The sequence below is a fragment of the Taudactylus pleione genome, unplaced genomic scaffold, assembly GCF_031769625.1.
Source record: "Taudactylus pleione unplaced genomic scaffold, aTauple2 ptg000026l, whole genome shotgun sequence".
Classification (NCBI taxonomy): domain Eukaryota; kingdom Metazoa; phylum Chordata; class Amphibia; order Anura; family Myobatrachidae; genus Taudactylus; species Taudactylus pleione.
In genome coordinates this window covers 864453-886897 of record NW_028284428.1, presented here as the reverse complement: position 1 = coordinate 886897, position 22445 = coordinate 864453, and the positions used below count along the sequence as shown (strand labels likewise).

Genomic DNA, 22445 nt, shown 5'->3' with positions numbered 1-22445 from the left:
GCTTCCAGCGCCGGTCCTGTGCTGCACGCCTAAGCCCGTTCCCTCCCCCTGAGCGCTTGCCCAATAGCGCCAGGAGGCGGGCTCAGGCTGTGCATAACACTCGCATCGCCGCCAGCGCTGGCGGCGATGCGTGTGTTAAACAGCAGCCAATGAGAGTCAGATAGACTCTCATTGACTGCTGCAGCACCCACTGCAAGAGCCGGACTTCCGTCCGGCTCCTGCAGTGGGTAATGGGACTGACGTCATGACGTCAGTCCCATAATGCTGAGCGCGCCAGCCCGGGCGGACTGGAGGGCGGGAGCGGCATCGCGGACAGGAGCAGCGTGGAATCAGGTAAGTATATTTTTATATTTATTTATTTTTAAACCTATCTGCACAACGGGGGAGGGGTTGGCTACTACTGGGGGGGACATCTACTGGGGGGGGACATCAACTGGGGGTGCCATTGGGAGGACCTCTACGGGGGGGGGGGGCTACTCTACTGGGGACTACTACTTGGGGGGGGACTACCACTGGGGGCATTCTAAAAGGGGCCTAGTATTACTAGAGGCACTGCACTCGGGGGACCACTGATGGGGGCAATAATAGGAAGGGCCACTACAGGGACCACTGGATAGGGGGGGGTCACTACTGGGAGCCTGCATCAGGGGGACCACTACTGGGGGCACTGCATGAGAGGGGGGGACACTACTGCTGGGGGCACTATATAAGGGGCACTGCGGGGACCACTACAGGGGGCACTAGATAGGGGGGATCACTACAGGGTGCCTGCATAAGGGGACCACTACTGGGAAAACTGCATGGGGGGGACTACTGTTGGGGGCACTATATAAAAGGGCACTGCATAAGGGGATACCGCTACTGGGCGCACAGCATTGTGGGGACTGCTACTGGGGGCACTGCATAAGGGGGAACACTACGTGGGGCACTGCATTTGGGGCGCCACTACTGGGGGGACTGAGTAAGGGGAACTAATTGGGGGCTGTATAAGAGGGACCACTACTGGGGATACTGTATAAGGGGCACTACTATGGGCCTGCATGAGAGGGACCACAACTGCATACTGGGGGTACTACTGGGGTTAAGGTGCATATGGATTGGAATGTTAAGTTTGAAAATAAAGGGGTGTGTCATGTTGACACGCCCCATTTTTAAGTGACCACGCCCATTTTTTGGCGCGCGCACATGGGGGGGGCTCCCTTTTCAAATTTGCCCTGGGCTCCAAATACCCTAGTTACGCCACTGCTCCACTGTGTAACATGCACAGCCAAATGAATCCCCATGATAACATACAGTATGTTAAGAAAAATACATAGTAACCCCCCCCCAAAGGAAAAAAAAATAATAATAATGGTACAATGTAACAACTTAGTTACAGTCAAAGTACATGTACAGGTGTCAGAATGGGTCTAGATTGCACAGTCCAAGTTGCTTTTGTAATTAGCAGTGGCCCTCATTCAGACCCACTCGCGAGCGGCTGTCCGCCTGCAAGTGGGTCGATGGTCCCCACTGCGCATGTGCACGACGGAGGGAGCTCCGTCGTGCGCATGCGCGAGACCCGACGAGCGAAGGACTTTCCTTCGCTCAGAGTGTCTCCTCAAAGGGGGCGTGCTGTCGATGGTGACTGACAGCACGCCCCCTTTGGTGGGCATGCCGGGGACGTGCCTGCCAGACGGAGGCGTTCCCAAGGGAACGCCTACCGTCTGAAGCCGGCCCCACTGACATCACTAGTGATGTCAGTGGGAGTGATTTTGGCTCTGATAGAGCCAAAATCACTCCTGGCCTTGCGGTTGAAAAACCCAACCGCAGGCTTTTGCTCGCAGTTTCGATGGTCGCGATGGTCAGGACCATCGCGACCATCATCCTGCACGCTCGTATATGCTGTGGGTGGTGACCCACAGCTATACGAGCGTCCAGGAGGACGCTCCATATTAATGGAGGTGGGCCCTGATTCAGAGCGAGCGCTCTGGTCAGAGCATCCGGCTCTGAATCAGGGCCAGTATTCCTATGCCTTTCATCAGTGTTGATTCCTTGGGGGTTCATGCTACCACTCAGAATGATGACCTATGTATCATGTTTATCATTTAATCAGTCCACCAAACATATGTACTCTACATGCTCTGATTGTAATCCAGTATCGGTCACAGCATTTCTTATATTCACATCCTGCTTGTACAGGGAATTACATAGTGTTCATTTGTACATACAGTACATGTATAAAATAAGAATAAATAAACACAAAATAAACATTCTACTTTCTCATTCTACTTATAAACAAGCATTTGGACTTTCAGCATTAGGAATTTGTTCAGATCTCCAGCATGAGGTATGGGAAACAGACCATTGGGTGCAGTGGCGGCTCCAAAGGTGCGGCTGCAGCGCAGTACACAATTCAAGTAGGAGAGCCACACCAACTTCCTGTGAGTCCCAGCTGGCGATATTTGGCAGCGTTTGGAAGGGCAGTTGGTGTGGCTCCCCTATTTGAATTTTGTACTGCGCTGCAGCTTGACATCTACACAGTTCAATTGAAAAGCAAATAGACACTTTTAGAATATAAAAAAAATACACTACTGTACAATACCATGGTTACATAAGTTATATAAGTAAGCATACACCTAAACTAATACTTAGTTGAAGGACATTTTGCTAATATTATAATAGTCTTTTTTGATAAGTCTGTATCATGTTAACACACCAGAGGCTAGATTTACGAAGCAACGGTTAATTTGTCGATGTGTATGACCTGAAAATTTACAGCAGCAATAATATTAATGCAAAGCATTTTTGCACATAAAATTATTGTTGCTTTAAATTTGCAGGTTCGCCATTGTTTTGCAAAATGTAGACATGCTTGGATGTTCTTTTTTTGGAGATACTGGACGTCCTGGTGGGTAACGCTACCCTATAGAAGCCTATGGGCTTTTTATCGGGACAGTCCCCCTTGGATCCCTCCCATCACATGCGCAGAAGGACACCAGAGGGACCTCTGGGTGTTAAACCCGGAAGTCCCCCTGTCCAGAGCCATCGCAAAGGACAGCTCTTATCGGGAGAGCTGTCCTTTGCAATATTTTTGGTACATACCGGAGTAATGAACCATGGTATGTCCCCGAAGACAGGCAGGATGTACCGCATCGCAGATACGATGCTGTGTATATCCCGCCCACTGTATGTCTTCAAACTCGCCAACTCACCCAATACACAGACATTCAGAATACGGGAGATTGTTATCACATGCCGGGAGTGACCAAGTGCCATAGACAACTTGGTAGCCTCCCTCCTGAGTTTATTCCTTCTCCTGTCATTAACTTTAGAGGGAGCTTGGTAATGTACCTGTTTTCTCACATTTTCTCCACTTATTGAAGACTGTCTTCAAATTGATCCATGGTACATGTACTGTAATACATTTGTAATTACAGTATATGCCTCTCCAGAGTTGTGCTTTTCAACAATGACATCATCTTAGGGTTACCACCTGTCTGGGATTGCCCTGGGCGGGCAGTCTGAAATTCACAACATCTATTTTTTGTTGTGTTTTTAGTTAGATGGGGGTTTTTTTGGTTCTGTTTCGGTTGTTCTTTTGCAAATTCTACTTAAGTTTGAATGTGATTGCTATTCATGTGTATTTTATTAGTTTTGAACAAACCCTCCCTCCCACATACTCTCACCATTCCCCACCAAATTATTCAGTGAATACCTATTTGAGTATAGGCATATAACAGACTGGTGATGAGCGTCATACTTAAACACAGATTCGAAATGGTTGGTAATCCAAGCCAAGTTCTGGGGGGCTATGCGTGTAACAGTTACCTTTCAGCATTGCAAGCTTGGGTAAACTTTTCCTTTAACCTGAAACATCTCTAGTTTTAACCTTTGTAGAAATGTCTATGTTAGTCAATGCATTGGAGAAGTACTGTAAATGAATAGTATCAGGTTAGAGGCTGATGAGGTCAGACAGACTCTCATCGGCTGCTGCTCCCACTGCCAGAGCTGGACATCTTCCGGCTCCCGCAGTGGGTAATGGGAGTGACGTCATGATGTGACATCACTCCCATAATGCAAAGCGGCGGACGGAGGAGCTGATATCGGCGGTGGGAGCAGGAGCGGGTTTCAGGTAAGTGTTTTTGTTTTTTTTATTATTACGTCTCTTCTGGGGGGGGAGGAAGGTGGATTACTACTGGGGGCACTACAAGGGGGGGATTACTACTGGGGGGAAGGAAGGTGGATTACTACTGGGGGCACTACAGGGGGGGCTACTACTGGGAGCACTACAGGGTGGGGGCTACTACTGGGTGCAATACAAGGGGGGCGCATTACAAGGGGAGATTACTACTTGGGGCACTACAGGGGGGGCTACTACTGGGGGCACTATGGAGGGGAATACTACTGGGGCACTACAGGGGGGATTACTACTGGGGGCACTACAGGGGGGGAGTACTACTGGGGGCACTACAAGGGGGGGAACACTACTGGGGGTACTACAAGGGGGGATTACTACTGGGGGCACTACAAGGGGGGATTACTACTGGGGGGAAGGAAGGTGGATTACTACTGGGGGCACTACAGGGGGGACTACTACTGGGAGAACTACAGGGGGGCTACTACTGGGAGCACTACAGGGTGGGGGCTACTACTGGGGGCACTACAAGGGGGGGCTACTACTGGGAGCACTACAAGGGGAGATTACTACTGGGGGCACTACAGGGGGGAAATACTACTGGGGGCACTACAGGGGGGGAATACTACTGGGGGCACTACAGGGGGGGAATTCTACTGGGGGCACTACAAGGGGAGGAAACACTACTGGGGGCACTACAATGGGGATATTACTACTGGGGGCACTACAAGGGGGGGATTACTACTGGGGGCACTACAAGAGGGGGGACTACTACTAGGGGCACTACAAGGGGGGGGACCACTACTGGGGGCACTATATAAAGGGCAGTGCATAGAGGGTACCACTACTTGGGGCACTGCATAGGGGGGGAGTACTACTGGGGCACAAGGGGCACTGCACAGGGGGGACCACTACCGGGGGCACTGTAAAAGGGGCACTGCATAGGGGGGTGCCAAAACATATACTCGCTTACAAAAAAATTTGGGCTAGGGCTGGCCCTGCATGTAGAAGTGTTATTAGCTACAACAAACGATTATTAGCTGCTTGCATTGTGTTGCTCAAAATAGAAACATCAAACATAACATCAGTCACATTTGATAGTATCGATTGTACTCTGGGGCTTGAGAGAGCACATACCCAACCTCAAGCTGTACGATCAGCCAGGCCTCGAACCTGCTCGCAGAGTGACGTTTTACAACTTCCAGCCTTCCATGTCGGTCGTAGCAGGAAATTTATGTACGCACCTGAAACACCCTGAAAACGGTGAGGAACACCTACGTTTTTAGACCACCACCCCTGTCAACACCTACAAACGGCCTTTCATGTCAATCAACTCTCGGAAGCCACTTCCTGCTCGTAAGCCGTACGATTGACAGCAGTTTGGATCGCAAGGTAACGCATGCATGGTTTGGAAACATTGGATGCGTCCGAGCAGCCACTTACACCCGACTCTGAATGAGGTCCTCTGTTTGATGGCATAAAAAAGGGCATGTGGGGACTGTGTGTGATGGCATATAAAGGAGCATGTGGAGAGCTGCAGAATGCATATTGGGTTTCATTCAGAAGCGGCCGTACGGTCTACGACCGCACGGCCGGCTCGATGGTTGTCCAGTGCGCATGCGCACGAGGGAGCGAGCTGTCGATGTTGATTGACAGCTCGCCCCGTTTGGAAGGTGGGCCGGGGGGGTGGCAGCCCAAATGGAGGCGTTCCCATGGGAACACCTGCCGTTTGGGGGAGGCCCCACTGACATCACTAGAAGCTCTCCGGGGCTTACGACAAGTGAGACCCTACCCTAGGGTCTCGTTGTAAGCCCCGATGGTCGCGATGGTCTATGACCATCGCGACCATCACCCTAGCGGTCGTTAGAGCTATGGGTGTAAACCCACAGCCTAACGACCGAAACAGGTGTCTATTTGGTTTTCACTTGTCATATTGTTGGTTTCAGAAAGGATTTAGCTTAATTTCAGGCTTTCAGGCTTCACAAAAACCTGCAATGTCAATAAGTGTGCATATACTTTTATATCTGCTGTGCTTGAAGGTGAGCTGTGGAAATCTTTATTCAATACTAGGTATGATCATGATAAGGATCTGGTGATGCCTTTTGGCATCTGCAACATGCCAGCAATTTTTATAGAGTTTTAGAGCTCTTCTATACAAGTATATAATTGTCTTTATTGCATTTATGATTTTTTTGCTTATACCCCTTTCAGACATATGACCCGGGAAATTTCCTGCTCAGACCCGGAAATTTCTCCTGTGCAAAATTACGGGTATTTGGTCGAGATGTCCCTTTCACACTACAGCTAAGCCCCGGGAAATTCCCAGACAGACCCCTTTCAGAAATTAGCTGGGTTTTTCATTGTTTTACATAGGAACAGCTGGTGAAAGGTGCAGGGGGACAGTTGGTGGAAGTGGCAGAGAGACAGGTGAGAAAAGTGACAGAGGGACAGGTCACTGAAAATATCTGCCCCTACTCCCTCTCTCTCTCCCCAGCCCCTCTCCCCCCATATGCAGCAAGTGTCATGATAGAGAAGAGCAGTCTCCCTGATTGTGCTGAGGACTGGGGGGCGCTGCTGTCAGTGCTGCCAGTGGTGACAACAGGGGGAGGACCCGCTGCTACCTCCGGTGAATAGCGAGGGACAGGCCAGCTGCTACCGCCAGTGAATCGAGGGCAGCGGGCCGCTGGTGCCGACCCTGGGCCAATCACAAGCTGCTTTGTGGAGCCTGGGAGTAAATTCTCAAGCAGCACCCGGGCATTTGCAAGATCCCGGAAATTTGGCCGAGGTAAGCCAAAATCCCGAGAATCTCAGTATGACTGAAAGGGGTATTAGATGCTTCTTCTCATCATCTTCATGTATAATCTGCTCTTCAATGTTTATAATACCCCTTTTACACCTAAATTCCGGGTCTGACCCGGAGTTGGAACAAAGTTCCTATCCGGATCAGACCCGGAATTTTGCCGGTGCTGACTCGGGATATTCCCGAGTCAGCGCCGCTCACACCGCAGTCGGGTCTGCATAGACCCGGCTTTTGCGGAGTGAAAGTGGACGCTTGGAGATGACGTCATCTCCAAGCGCCACTGAAGCCGGGCCAATCGGCCGGCTAGCAGCGCACTCCAGGTCTTCGTGACCCGGAGTGCGCTGTTCCCATAGCAGGGTTTCACGGGCTACGCCCGTGTTAAACCCTGCTAGTTACCTGGGTTGGATTGCCGGGTCACTCGACCCGGCGATCCAACCCTCTCCCCTTTTACACCAGGGAGCTGCCCGGGTTAACCCTTTAAAAACCCGGGTTTTAGCTCCGGTGTAAAAGGGGTATTATTCAGTGGTCTTTACACTAAATTGGAAAAATGTGTTTCTGAGCAAACAGGATTTCTTTTTCTGGGTTACAACATTTTTTCTGTACGATCTAAAATGAATTCATGTAAAATCTCTGTAGTTCTGAACTATTCTCAGTTAGTATGCCTTAAAGTCACATACTGTAGCACTTCCTTTACATCTCATTAATAAATAATTCTTCTATTGTGGCGCTAAATACCGCTCTAATCCAAAAAGGGTCTTGTCCTTAAAATTGGCATCAATAGTTTGCTGCTTTATTTGATTTTTTCAAAATGGTTTTTATTTGTTCCAGTTTTACAATATGCTGATCCTTATAAGGCATACACTATGTGTCCTCTGGTGATATGGGAGCAGTAATTTCCCTATAAAATGAATTAATCCTTGTAGTATATATATAGATCCTTGCTGGCACAATCCCTGACTAGTGTTTCATCGAAGGTCCTACATATTGTCACTTTTCCTCCAGATGTATATTATGTGTTACAGACATCTTGGTATGTATGATAGGGCCAAGCCCTCCATTTACATTGCTACTCCAAGATGGAGTGTTGGTAAGTACCCTCAGAGGCAATATTTTTCTGTATGAACATTACGTTTATGGCAAACAGAAGTATCTACACATTGGTGTTGTCATGTTCAAAGTACCTTGTGTTTCTATAAATGAACAAGGCATCCCACACACTTTGGCACATTAGTGATGTTCCCAGGTGAATTTGTCACACATGTCAGCAAATAGCGACCAGCCATATGTATAAAACTTGTTGGCAGATACAGTAGCTGACAGATTCTTGAGCTTTGATTTTCTAAACCAGCATTCCTGCTGGACTAATTCATTGTGTTTGACCCTGACATTGGCCAATGACGCTTCTGGTTCTTATGCCCTAGAATGTTTGCTAACTTTTCTGGATCATATCCCCTGAATTGGCTGGCAATTATGGTTCTCGAGCCCTGACTCTGTAATTATTTTTCTTAGTCTGATACTCCATATACTGCTAATGTGACTGCTGATTTCAGGGCTTTCTTCAAGACCTTTGTTCAAGCACCCAACCCTTGCTTGCTGACACCATGCTGCTTACTTAAGTGTTATGCAGCAATGTATAACTCATGTATTTGTCCTGCATTGTTTGTACTGTTAATAACTGTTTTCTTGTGTATTTATTTGTCTATGTATGGCACTGCAGTACCCTTGTGGCGCCATATAAATAAAGGATAATAATAATAATAATAAGACTTTTAGTGTGTACACTCCCCGTTATTGGATTGTTCTGGTATATACTATTGTCAGACTAATACAAGTTATTGAATACTTTTAAAGGTATTGGTAGGTGTTGAACTTCACCTGTTTTGCATTTCACAGAACCTGATTAATTGATCGCTAGCACTTAGCGCACAGTTTCACCACCATTAAAGCATCTGCCTTGTCCCAACGGTCATATAATTAGAGCTGTGCGCCGACCCCCGTGTTTTGGTTTAGGATCTGTATCTCCTTGTGTTTTGGATCTGATATCTGGTTTTGGATCTTTATCACTGGTGTTTTGTTTTTTGGATCCGTATTTTTTCAAAAATATGATATAAACAGCTAAAACCACATCATTTGGGATTGTTTTTGTTCCTACAGTATTATTAACCTTAATAACAATTATTTTCAGGCATTTCCATGCATTTTTAACCACCTCACAGCTCACAATATTGATTTCACTATTTTTCACCAATATAGGCCAAAGGATGCAGTGAGCTGGCTGGTTAAAGTAAGCAACAGAGCAGCGGCACAAACACACGGCAATTTAAAAATATATAGGACATCTATGAAACATTGCCACACAGCAGCGGCAGACAGGATGGCAGTTTAATAAACTATAATAATGTCAGTCGGCAATGCCCCAAATTGTGCATAATGTAAAGAAAAGATGTGCAAGATGGAATTGTCCCTCCCACCCACTCTTATGTGGGATATTAAAAAGGACATTCACAGTTTAACAAACTAAGCACTTTAGCGACTAGGACTGACACTTTCGTGGCTGAACTCCTTGGTTTGTTTGGGCCCCCACAAAACATTTTTTGGAAGGACTACCTTGAATTATTAAGGAGGAGGTTGATGATAAGGGTATTGGCGGTGGAGCTTGCATGTGCTGGTCCAAATTGCTGATACTGGATTGCTTGTTATTAATTTACAAATTATTATAATTTTGTTAAACGAATTGCATGAACTCGCTGCAAATGACGTAAGAGGGAGGTGCCTAGATGGTTAACGTCCCTTCCTCTGCTAACTTTGGCTTTACAAATGTAACTGATACCTTCACAACTGTTGTCAGAATTTCGATTAAAATAATTCCAGATCCAAGACATCGCTTTTCTGGCTTTCTTTTTATCATGAGCAAGAACTGCTGCCACTGGTGGCTCATTTAAGCAAACCACATCCTCATCATCAACATCCTCATTAGCGTCAGATAGGACACAAATTTCCCCCTCATCCTCCTTTTGCGCCTCCTCCACACTATCATCCTCATTTTCTATTATTTCACCATCTAATACTAGCACAGCTGTCATGGCGTCAGTGATCCGCTGTGAATCTGGGTGACAGCTGTTATACTTACTTCCTCTGTCAAAGGACTGTTTAATAGTCAATTGTTTTTTTAATTACTACTAGTAGTAGTCTTCTTGGTCCCTTTCTGGGATGAAGATCCACCCCCAGCAGCAGCATCAACAACAGGTGTAGCACTCAAGGATCCTACTGAGGAACCTTGGATAGGAGAGGAGTCAGTTATTCTTATGGAATTGGATGCAGGACTACTTCTGATCATGAATGAGGATGTTGATGATGATGCAGGTGTTGGTGGAGATTGCAGGCGCTTGGATCCAGATAGAAGGGAGCAGCTAAGTGATACTGGACTGGATGTTGTTCGTTTTTTCCCCCAAAGTTTCAGAATTTGAAATACCATTTCCAATTTGATGAATGCGTTGTAACAGGGAGGAGGTTCTCTACTCACTGTTACATGGCAACGGTTACAAATGGCCTGGCATAGGTTGTTTGGATTTGGGTGGAAATAATTCCACACATGAGAAGTGGATTTTTTGGTCCTTTGCCCAGGCATGGCAACAATGGGATTTCTACTTCAGGGTCCATAGGGTATCCACAGGATACCTTGGGGTATAGGTGTGATGTGTCACAGCTAGCGGTGACCCCAGATGTTCCGGACCATGGCCGGAATCAAGGGGGACAGCAAGGTAAGCAGCGGGGTCCCGCGGTGGGTCCCCGCTGTTACATGTTCTAGAGTCCCCAGGCAGGGGGCTCCCTGGGGACTGGCTGCAGCGTGGAGCCAGGTATATAACCTGCGCTTCCACTACCCCCCTGGGACAGCGGACCGCAGCAGAGCGGCCGCTGTTCCTTCTGGTTCAGGAACATCGTCCTTTCGGTCTTATAGGGCCCAGGGCAGGCCCAAACCACAGTCTTTTCCCCGACAGGCTGGTCCCAAGAAATCGGCCAAGCCCCGGAAGCAGGCATGGAGTACCAGACGTCCGGCCCCTAAGCCAGATGACAAGCCTGCGGCCTGACGGTCCGGGCCTCCCTTTGGGGGATCCCAAAGTGGGAGGCCGCCTGCTGCAGTTCGCCCAGTGTTGGTCGGTCACCACGACAGACACTTGGGTTCTCGAGGTGGTCTCCCACGGGTATGGCCTCTCTTTCCGGCACAGACCCCCGGCTCGATTTTTCACCACGGGTCTACCATCAGACCGGAACAAGGCCACGGAGCTGTGGAACGTCTTGCACACTATGCTCCAGGCTGGAGTTATAGTGCCTGTTCCATTCTCCCAGAGGGGCCAGGGTTTATATTCCAATCTCTTTTTGGTGCAGAAACCCAATGGGTCGTATCGTCCGATTCTCAACCTCAAAGCTCTCAACAAGTCTTTGCGGGTGCCGAAGTTTCGGATGGAGACCCTACGGTCCATTATTCTGGCGCTGGAACCTGGGGACTACATGGTGTCATTGGACATACAGGACGCTTACCTGCATGTCCCTATTCTTTTGCGCCATCAACAGTTCCTCAGGTTTGCAATCCGCAGCGACCACTTTCAGTTTTGGGCGTTGCCTTTTGGCCTGGCGACAGCACCGCGTGTGTTCACCAAGGTGATGGCGGTCATGGCGGCTTCTCTGCGGCTGCAGGGAGTCCGCATGTTGCCGTACTTGGACGACCTTTTATTAGTGGCAGGATCTCCGGAGCTCCTTCTGCGCCACTTGGACCTGACCATTGCGCTACTGCAACGGCACGGCTGGTTGATAAACTGGCAGAAGTCCACTCTAATCCCATCTCGGCGGATTCTGCACCTCGGAGTCTTATTGGACTCGGGACAGCAAAGGATCTTTGTGACGGGGGAAAAGATCTCTGCTTTACAGTCGAGGGTGCGCAGTTGTCTGCACAGCCGTCGGGTGTCTCTACACTCGGCGATGAGGTTACTGGGCTCCATGGTGTCGGTGTTCGACATGATGGAATATGCCCAGTTTCACTCCAGACCTCTGCAGCACCTGATCCTGTCCAAGTGGAATGGGCTGCCTCAGTCTCTAAAGTCCCAGATGATAGTGCTCACCCCGGAGGTTCGCCTGTCCCTTGCCTGGTGGTTGCAGGCGACCCATCTCAGCAAGGGACGTCCGTTCTGGGTACCAAATTGGGTCCTGTTGACAACGGACGCCAGTCTTCGGGGCTGGGGAGCAGTTTCGGGTCCACACTTGTTCCAGGGCAGGTGGACTCCGACAAAAGCGGAACTTCCAATAAATATCTTGGAACTCCGTGCGGTCTTCAATGCTCTCCAGCAGGCACATCGGGCTCTCCAGGGTCGCCCAGTGCAGGTCCAGTCGGACAACACTACCACCGTGGCCTACATAAACCGGCAAGGAGGAACCCGAAGTCGGGCGGCTCTCGTAGAGGTGTCTCGGATCCTGGTATGGGCGGCCATATCAGCGGTCTTCATCCCGGGAGTGCTAAATTGGGAGGCGGACTTTCTCAGTCACCAGGACGTTCATCCGGGGGAATGGTCCCTGCACCCGGACATTTTTCAACTGCTGATGGACAAGTGGGGTCTTCCAGGGATCGACCTCATGGCGTCCCGGCACAACAACAAGTTGCCGGTGTACGGGTCTCGCACAAGAGCCGAAGAGGCGTCTGGTGGATGCTCTGTCCGTCCGGTGGACGTTCCGGTTTGCTTACCTGTTTCCTCCGGTTTCCCTTCATCCACGGGTAATCCGGAAATTCAAACAGGAAGGAGGGACGCTCCTGTTGATAGCTCCCGCGTGGCCCAGACGTCACTGGTTCTCAGACTTTCAGGGTCTATCCGTGGACAGTCCTCTGCGGTTGCCGCTACGACCGGACCTTCTGTCGCAGGGTCCTTGTCTTCACCCAGACCTGACTCGGCTGTCTTTGACGGCGTGGCTGTTGAGATAGCCATGTTGAGGTCCAGGGGGTTTTCCAGCTCTGTAGTGCGTACCATGTTACGAGCTCGGAAACCGTCTTCCGCGAGGATATACCATCGCGTGTGGCATACGTTCTTCCAGTGGCGTCGACCGAGAGGTTATGCACCGCGGGAGTTTCGTCTGTCTCGGATACTTGCCTTTCTACAAGCGGGACTAGATCATGGGCTTCGCCTTGCTTCATTGAAGGTACAGGTTTCGGCCCTGTCTGTCTGGTTTCACCGTAGGATTGCTACAATCCCGGATGTGCGCACCTTTATGCAAGTTCTCCGCACTCAGCCGCCCTTTGTTCCACCTGTGGTGCCTTGGGATTTGGCTGTGGTCCTGAGGGCTCTCCAGGGACCGCCGTTTGAACCACTGGGCACAGTGGATCTTAAATGACTAACAGCTAAGACTGTTTTCCTTCTGGCCATTGCTTCGGCCAGACATGTTTCTGATTTAGGGGCTCTTTCTTGTAGACCCCCTTTCTTGATTTTTCATGGGAACAGGGCAGTGCTCCGCACTCGGCCTGAATTTCTTCCCAAAGTTGTTTCCCAGTTTCATGTTAACGAGGAAATAGTTGTTCCGGCCTTTAACTCACCTGGCCTTTCAGTGAGTGAGGCCACTTTGGATGTTGTGCGGGCCTTAAGGACTTATTTTGACTGCACTTCTTCGTTTAGGAAGTTGGACGCCTTGTTTGTCCTCTATGGCTTCCGTAAAAAGGGTTGGCCTGCTTCAAAGCAAACTTTGGCAGCCTGGATCCGTATGGCTATTTCTGATGCTTATCTTCATGAAGGTCTGCCGGTTACTCCTTCTTTGAAGGCTCATTCCACTAGGTCTGTGGGTCTTTCGTGGGCAGCTCGACGTGGTGCCTCTGCAGTCCAGATCTGCAAGGCTGCTACGTGGTCCTCTGTCCATACCTTCATGAGGTATTACAGGTTTGACACCTTCGCCTCTCAAGATGCTTCCTTCGGGCGGCGGATTCTCCTTTCAGCACAGGAGCATCCCCACCCTTAAAGGATACTGCTTTGGGACATCCCCAAGGTATCCTGTGGATACCCTATGGACCCTGTAGTAGAAAATATGAGATATGGTAAGAACTTACCTTTGTTATCTCTATTTCTATGAAGTCCATAGGGTTCCACAGGACTCCCGCCCTGTCGCACCTGTGCTGCAGATGGGCTTTGTTCTGGTCACCGGTTTTTCCGTCTCCCTCTGGTGAGAGTGTGATTCTTGTGTGTATCCAGATCTTCTTTCTCTCTCTTCCTTCTCCTCCTCCGGCCTATGGCTTGGTAACTAACTGAGGTGCCTTGGCTCGGGGCGGGGTATAGGAGGGGTACCCTAGTGCATCCTGGGAGGCTGAAAGCTTAACTCTATGGTGCCCGATGACTGACATCACACCTATACCCCAAGGTATCCTTTGGAACTCTATGGACTTTGTGGAAATAGAGATAACAAAGGTAAGTTCTTACCATATCTCATATTTTTTCCCACCATGGGCAACAACTGTTGCCTGATTTACAGTTTTTACACAAACATCCTCACCATGAAGATGCTCATCATCATCAACATCCTCATCATCCTTGTTGTTATCGCCAACTACGTAAATATCCTCATCCTCCAGGTGCAATTCTACTGAAGCATCCTCGATTTCTATGTCAGCATGTTGACTTGTGCTGCTCATCCCCACATTTGCCTAGGGCACACAAATGGTGGAAGGAGGATTCTCTTCAAGTACAGTATTAGAAAGGTCAGGCTCACACATGGCAACCGCGGGCACACTTGGACTCTCCTCGGGGATCTGTGACTTTTTGGAGACAATGAAAAAATTTTTGTACCTCTCCTACAAGCAGAAGGGCTTAACTCATCACAACTAGAACCACCAGTAAGGCCTTATCCTTTCCTTGCCACTTCGTGTAGTGAATGGCATATTGCCAATTTTTTGTTTCTCCAAAGCTAACTTAGCTTTAGATTTTTTATTCTTTAACAGGGTAAAAGTTGATTTTACATGGCCTGACTTAAGCCCTGGGGCATCGGCCTTCATAGCTGATGTTGACGGCCTTGCATTGTCATCATGACTGCTGCCGGCAGCTACAAGACTGATATGTGGATCCTGCTCTCCTGTCATGTGACTGTCCTCCATACTCACTGCGGTCTTACAGCAGTGTCACCACGCAATTATAGTGCAGCTCAGTTGCAGCTAATGCACACAACCACACAAAAATTATATATTTTTTTAAAACTGGGGAATAGCACCCCTGAACGAGGCAGCAGCCCCTTGATAAATGACACAGACAGCACCCCTGCGCAGCTACGTTGCTGATAAGTGTGGCTAATGCACACACACACACACACACACACACACAGAAATGTTTTTTTTTATTTTTGCACTTGGGGGGGAGAGCACCCCTGAACGAGGCAGCAGCCCCTTGATAAACAACACAGGCAGCACCCCTGCACAGCTTCATTGCTGATAAGTGTGGCTAATGCGCACACACACATAATTTTTTTTTATTTTTGCACTTGGGGGGGAGAGCACCCCTGAACGAGGCAGCAGCCCCATGATAAATGACACAGGTAGAACCCCTGCACAGCTACGTTGCTGATAAGTGTGGCTAACGCGCACACACAGATTTTTTTTCTATTTTTGCACTTGGAGGGGAGAGCACCCCTGAATGAGGCAGCAGCCATCTGATAAATAACACAGGCAGCACCCCTGCACAGCTACGTTGCTGATAAGTGTGGGTAATGTGCATACACACACATCATTTTTTTTATATTTTTTTTATTTTTGCACTTGGGGAGGAGAGCACCCCTGAATGAGGCAGCAGCCCCTTGATAAATGACAAAGGCAGCACCCCTGCATAGCTACATTGCTGATAAGTGTGGCTAACATGCACACACACACAATAAAAAAAGAATTTTTTTTACACTGCGGTGGGGGGGGGGGAGCACCCCTGAACGAGACAGCAGCCCCTTGATAAAAAACACGGGCAGCACCCCTGTGCAGCTACGTTGCTGATAGGTGTGGGTAACGTGTGCATACACAGTGGGGGTGAAGAGCACCCCTGATGGACAGAGCACCCCCTGGACAACACAGCAGCACCCCTTATGGACTGCAGTGATACAGGAGCCACTGAAGACCCCCTCTTCTGTCTGCAGCACAGCTCCTAGTATAGAGTAACACAGCCCTTAAGGACAACAGGCACAGCACAGCCCAGCACAGCAGCCAGCCCTAGTATATGGAATAGTGGACAACAGCCATCAAGCCAGCCCTTATGACAAGTGAAAACAGCCATTCAGCCCCTATGCAGTATGGACATTAAGCAGCCATCCCCTGACAAGTGACAACAGTAGCCAGCCCCTATGCATACACAGCAACAGCACAGTGATCACAGCCCCCTCCTTCCTCTTAACTCTCCACAGCCGGAATGAAAATGGCGGCGATCGCGAGACCTTTTATGGAATCCAAAACCCACGAGAAACCGACATCGGGATGATGACGTTTTGCATCATTTTGAAATCCGAGTCAGGTGGGAAAACACTAGCCGATTTGAATCTCGGCTCGGATCACTAAGTTCAGGTGGGTTCATGGCTCTGAGATCCGGACCCGCTCATCTCTAATATAAATAAAATTATTATTATTTTTACATTATTTTATACTGTGAATTTCCCAAGACAATGACATTGTTAATAATAATAATTGAATTTGCTAATTAAGTGAAAGGAGAACATGTATCAAGCCTTGGAGAGAGATAAAATGGTTAAGTTGTCCAGAGCAACCAATCAGCTTTTAACTATCATTTCAAATATTGTGCTAGATAAATGACAGAAGCTGATTGGTTGCTTTGGATGACTTTTCCACTTTATCTCTCTTCAAGGGTTTATTTGTGAAGTTTACAATCCGACACTTCTGTTCCTGTTTATGCCCGATAAGTAAAAGGGCACTGATCTTTTAAATATCAGGTATAAGCATGAATAGAATTGTAGGAACAACCTGACACTTATTAAATAAACCCCCAAGGCTGCTAAATATAGAATATAAATGTACAGTATCTAGCTTTTGTATAGCTGCTCAGGAGCACGAGCAGCACAGAGTAACAATCATATCAGTAATAATTTGTGAACTCTGTGAAAGTGGTATTCAGTAAAGAATAGAGGCTCTGTCAATTAATATATAAAACATTTTTATTATTTGTTAACTATAAAAACTATTTATTATGCGGAATGATGCAGAAGTGTCAACTGGAGAGACGCAGGGAGCTAAGCTGGGGAGATGCAGGGGCGTGAGCTGAAGAGACGCAGGGATGTGAGCTGAAGAAACGCAGAAGTGTATGCTTGAAAGACATGCCGGCCCTAGCTAGTCTCGCAGCACCCAGAGTGGCCGCACCCTGCCTGGAACGCGCTGGCCCTAGCTAGTCTCGCAGCACCCAGAGTGGCCGCACCCTGCCTGGGACGCACCAGCTTTAGCTACTCATGTAGCACCCAGCGTGGCTGCACCTTGCCTGGGATGCGCCGGCCCTAGCTAGTCTCGCAGCACCCAGAAGGGTCGCACCCTGCCTGGGACGCGCAGAGACATGAACTAAAGAAACACAGGGTGTGAGCTAAAAAGGACACAGGTGTGAGCTGGAGAGACACAGGGGTGTGATATGGAGATATGCAGAGGTGTGAGCCAGAGAGCGGAGAGACGCAGAGGTGCGAGGTGGAGAGACGCAGGGGTGTGAGATGGAGAGACGCAGGGGTGTGAGCCAGAAAGACGTAGGGGTGTGAGCCGGAGAGACGCAGGGGTGTGAGCCAGAGAGATGCAGGGGTGTGAGCCAGAGAGACGCAGGGATGTGAGCTGGAGAGACAGGTGAATGATGGTGATCATAGTGGCATAACAGCCACATACTTGGGCAACCTCTAGACTCACGAAGAGTCATCCTTCAGCACTCAGGAGAGGAAAAACCCCCTGTGGAGGAAACCTCTGGGGAACCATGGCTTCAGGATCGCCCTTCCCTCTGGGCATTAAGAGGTGTATTAATAGATAAAGGTAGAGGGGTCAATACTTTTCAATACTTACCAAAGATCAGCAGTTGTTGTGTAGAGTAAGGGGAAAGAGAGGAGAAGACATTGTTAGTGTAATATGTATATAGATTAATCTGATTTTCCAACTATTGAGGACATTGAAAATGCCTAACATATGAACAATTGCCGAAAGGACCAATTTTATTCCCCCTAATGTGTGGATTATATAAATAAGTTCACTCGCCCGCTTTGCTGCGTGCAGCCTAACGCTGCGAGCAACGGGCTTCTATGTCATGCGCATGTGCAATGGTCAGTCTGCGTATGCGTCATCTAATGATGTCAAGAGCGAACAGTGTTAAACAGTGATCATTTTAGATAGATTGTTAAATAGCGAGTGCTAAAAGGGTTATGTATTGTTGATAAATGGAGTCCTTAATATTTTCATAGGCAAAGATGCAATCACTTGTTACAGCTCTATTTCACAATTTTAGTCTATACTATTTTGTCCTATTTCATCATTTGTATATACTTTGTACATTTATAAAAAGGTATTTCACTATCTCCAGATCAGCGGCTTAGGGGGAGCAAACAGAGAAAAATAGTCTCCCCAGGTCCAGGTGCTTCTCATGTGGCCCTTATAAGGCCTATCAGATGCCCCACATGCTCCCGATCTGTGTGCCCTGCTTTATGTACCCCTATCCTGTATGTCCAATATTGTGGCCTCCCCCCCCCCAATCTGTGTATCCTGTATTGTGCTTCCCTGTTTAATTCCCCCATTTATGTTTTTGTATTGTGCCCCCACATCTATATGTGCTGGTCCCCATCTACTCATCTACATGTTTTATATTGTCCACTCTCCCCCACCCGAGTCTCTATGTTTTGTACTGTGCTCTCATCACACCCCCACACCCCACCGCTACAAATACATTTTTCTGCCCCTGTCTGTCTCTCACTCCATCACCCTGTCCCTCCTCACAGCCCATTGTATTACTAATGATCCCCCTGCCAAAACTCCTCACTCTGCACCGTCCTCTGTTACTGTCTCATGTGCATAGTTCTCCTGTCTTTTCCTCGTCCATGCTATAAGTTCCTGTTCTTCCAGTTACTTTATGTGTGTTTATCATCCATACTGCCCTCTTGATTTCTCTAATACTACATTATGAATATTTGTTCCTAAATGTGTTATTCCTTCCTGTACTTCTCCTAATTATCTTTCATTGTACATCTATTCCCTGTTCTAAATTGTCCTGTCTTTCACCCTAATACACTGCACCCTACGTTCCTTACCCACCTCCATCATACCCTGCTATGTAGGACTTACCTTCCTCCTTCCTGGCCAGTAACTGTATATTGCAGCAACTGTAGACAGAATGTTACAGGATGAGGCACTGTGATGTCACAGAATAGGTGTATGATGTCACAGTAACCATAGCAATGCTGCTGAGTTACAGCTATTATACATATACATCAATTATAACTGGATTTACATGAACTTTCAGTAAAAAAAGAGAATAATGAATAAAAAGAACTACAAGGCAATGTTGTACAGAGTGCCCCAATATTTAAGTGAAGGAAAAATCTAAGTGATAGTAAAATCTATACTATGGGGCCTATTCATCATAACTAAAAAATCGATGGAGGTAATTAGGTTTAGAACTCGCATGGAGTTTTACCTAATTACCGGAGGAATTCATCATTCCTCCTCTCCATCAGTATCTATTCCGAAAAGCTGTCATTTTTGCGATGACAGCTTTTCAGGAAATAGATACTTTTCCCTCTCTACTCTACTTTACTGCAGCTGTAATCAGTGCTGCGCATGCGCTGTTATGTTCACAAAATCGGTGCATGTGAGCACTGCCTACAGCTGCGCTAATTCTGTAACCCCCTCCTCCCTCCACTCACCTCCCTGTCCCCCACCTACCTGGCTGCTGCAGCCACGGATCCCAACCTCCCGTCTGAAGAGGAGAAAACAGTAAAGTTAAAATATATATATATATATATATATATATACATATTATTATTTAAAAAAAAAAACTTTACTGTGTTCTGATGGGAGAACACAGTTGGAGCAGCAGCCAGAGCCAGAAGAGGGATGAGGGAGCGACGGAGCGAGCCGGAGGAGGACCTGCCCAGCTGAAAGCAGGTAAGTGTAATCTGCTATACGCCACCTGGGAGTGGCGTATAGTAACTAGAGATGTGCGCCGACCATATATATATATATATACATATTATTATTTTTTATAAAAAACTTTACTGTGTTCTGATGGGAGAACACAGTTGGAGCAGCAGCCAGAGCCAGAAGGGGACGAGGGAGCGACGGAGCGAGCCGGAGGAGGACCTGCCCAGCTGAAAGCAGGTAAGTGTAATCTGCTATACGCCACCTGGGAGTGGCATATAGTAACTAGAGATGTGCGCCGACCCCCGTGTTTTGATTTTGGTTTTGTTTTTGGATCTGGATTGGTTTTTGATCTGGATTTTTTATTAAAAAATCATAAAAACAGCTACAAATCACATAAAAATTAACCTGTTTTTGTTCCTACAGTATTTTTAACCTCTATAACATTTATTTCCACTTGGTTCCAGTCAATTTTGACCACTTTCACAGCTCACTATATTGTTTTCATCAGTTTAGGTCCAAAATTTGTACCAAGCTAGCTGGCTGACTAAGCTAAGCGGCAGCAGTGGGCGGCACAAACATGTGGCAGTTCAACTTCCAACATGGCACATCAGGAAACAAATGTTTTTATTATTCAAGAGAGGCCTGAGGGAGTTTTAGTATGTATGTAGTTGAAGGCAGGGACAGGAAGGGTTGATTGGTAGTAAATTTAATTTAATTTTTCGATTCCGAAGTAAATTTATGAGGGAGAAGGGGAGGGGAGGAGGGGAGGCATTTACAAAAAAATATTTTAGTCATTCACATCAGTCCTCCTTGCCCCAGAAGAATCTTTGAGCAACCATTTGCAAAGCTTCCACATGAAAATTTCCAAACCTGTACAGGGACATTAAAAAAAACAGTTAGTTAGTTAGTTAGAGGCCTTCAAACTGGCGTTGTTACCACTGTTCACTAAACCAGAGCAGATATGTGGACAAGCAGAACAGAGCAGCAAATGCAGTATTTCAGATTTAAGGTTTAAGTCTTACGTTGTGTCTTTTTTGAGAATTCTTGAGTGCCATGCCTGCTGCTAGGAGTGGATTTTCATCCCAGAAGGGATGAAGACATTGTTTTGTCTTCCCAACAGACACAGATCTGAAGAGATGTAACTAACTACTGGCAGGAAAAAGAGACAACTTGGTGGCCCTTACACTAAACTGCCTTTGCTTTACTTGAGCTGCCTACCTTCCAGTGTGTACTCAGAAAGAGTTTTCAGCACAGCTGGGAACCTTGTCAGTGATCGGCCTGAGACTACTTCCCCAAAATGTGGAAAAATGATGTCCATCAAAATGAACTACAAATTCTACGAGAAAGATCTTTACTGTCAATTACGTGGAAAAATTACAGAGGCACCTGTAATGGTGGATTCCAGCGGGGAAAAATTAATATTGTGTGAAGAAGATGATGTATACACCATCCCAGATTATACATCACCCAAGCCTATATCGTCATCCCATCCTGTGTTGTGTATAAATTACAGCTGCGCTCCCTGCTAGATTGGGGATTCATTGTCCTCTGTAGTGGATTATGAGCTCCATTTTAGTCCATATCATGACCACACCCCCTACACATTTTCTGACCTGAGCTACAGCAGGAGCAGCTGCACGGTTGCATGGAGTTGCCCCTCGCTGAAATTCAGGTAGAAGGGCCATGGGTAGGGAGTTGGACCACTATAACCAGAGAGCGCAGTTTTAGCTGCTTTATTAAATTTTTTAAACCATATGCTCTAGTTTCACCTTTTGAAAATGTTTCTGCAAATCTCTGCTGAGGCGTTTGTGATGTCATGGCTAACGCGCACACACACAGAAAAAAAACACATTGATTGATTGAATTAATTTTTTTTTGCCACTTGGGAGAGAGAGCACCCCTGAACGAGGCAGCAGCCCTTTGATAAATGACAGAGGGCCTGATTCAGAGTTGTATGTAACCTAATGGTTTATGCACAACTCAGATGTTTAATGATCGGCACATGTTGCAGTTCAATCACTGTCTGCGATGGTGGTCGCAGTTCCCTCTAAGCCGCAGAATGATGGACATGCTGCAGCCATTTGGGGACAGGACATTGCTGCCTGTTCCAGAAAACGGGGGCGTGTTTGCCCCGCTTTTTGGGAGTGCCGAGGCGACTTCCAACGCAGTTTTTCTGGCCTCACAAGCTGGCAGGAGGTGGCCTTTCTGAATAAGCTTAGTCCCATGGTTCCAGTCTTGACCTATGCTGCGTCTTTGGACTCAGGCATCCAATCTGAAATGCTGGCATGAGGCATCTTTTTCCTTCAGATGCCTCCTGCAGTCATTAGCATTCTAAATCGCAGCTGTTGTACAAAAACGTCCATCTCTGAATCAGGCCCAGAGCGGCTGTTTGGGATGGTGTCGGTTCAGTGCTGTGATGTCAGCTATCTGAA

The 22445-nt window shown here is 47.6% G+C and overlaps 1 protein-coding gene across 1 annotated transcript in view; it reads left to right on the top strand.

The window, feature by feature from the left end:
- GRPR (gastrin releasing peptide receptor) overlaps positions 1 to 22445 on the top strand; it is a 282548-nt gene that overhangs the window by 181743 nt on the left and 78360 nt on the right. The window lies entirely within an intron of this gene.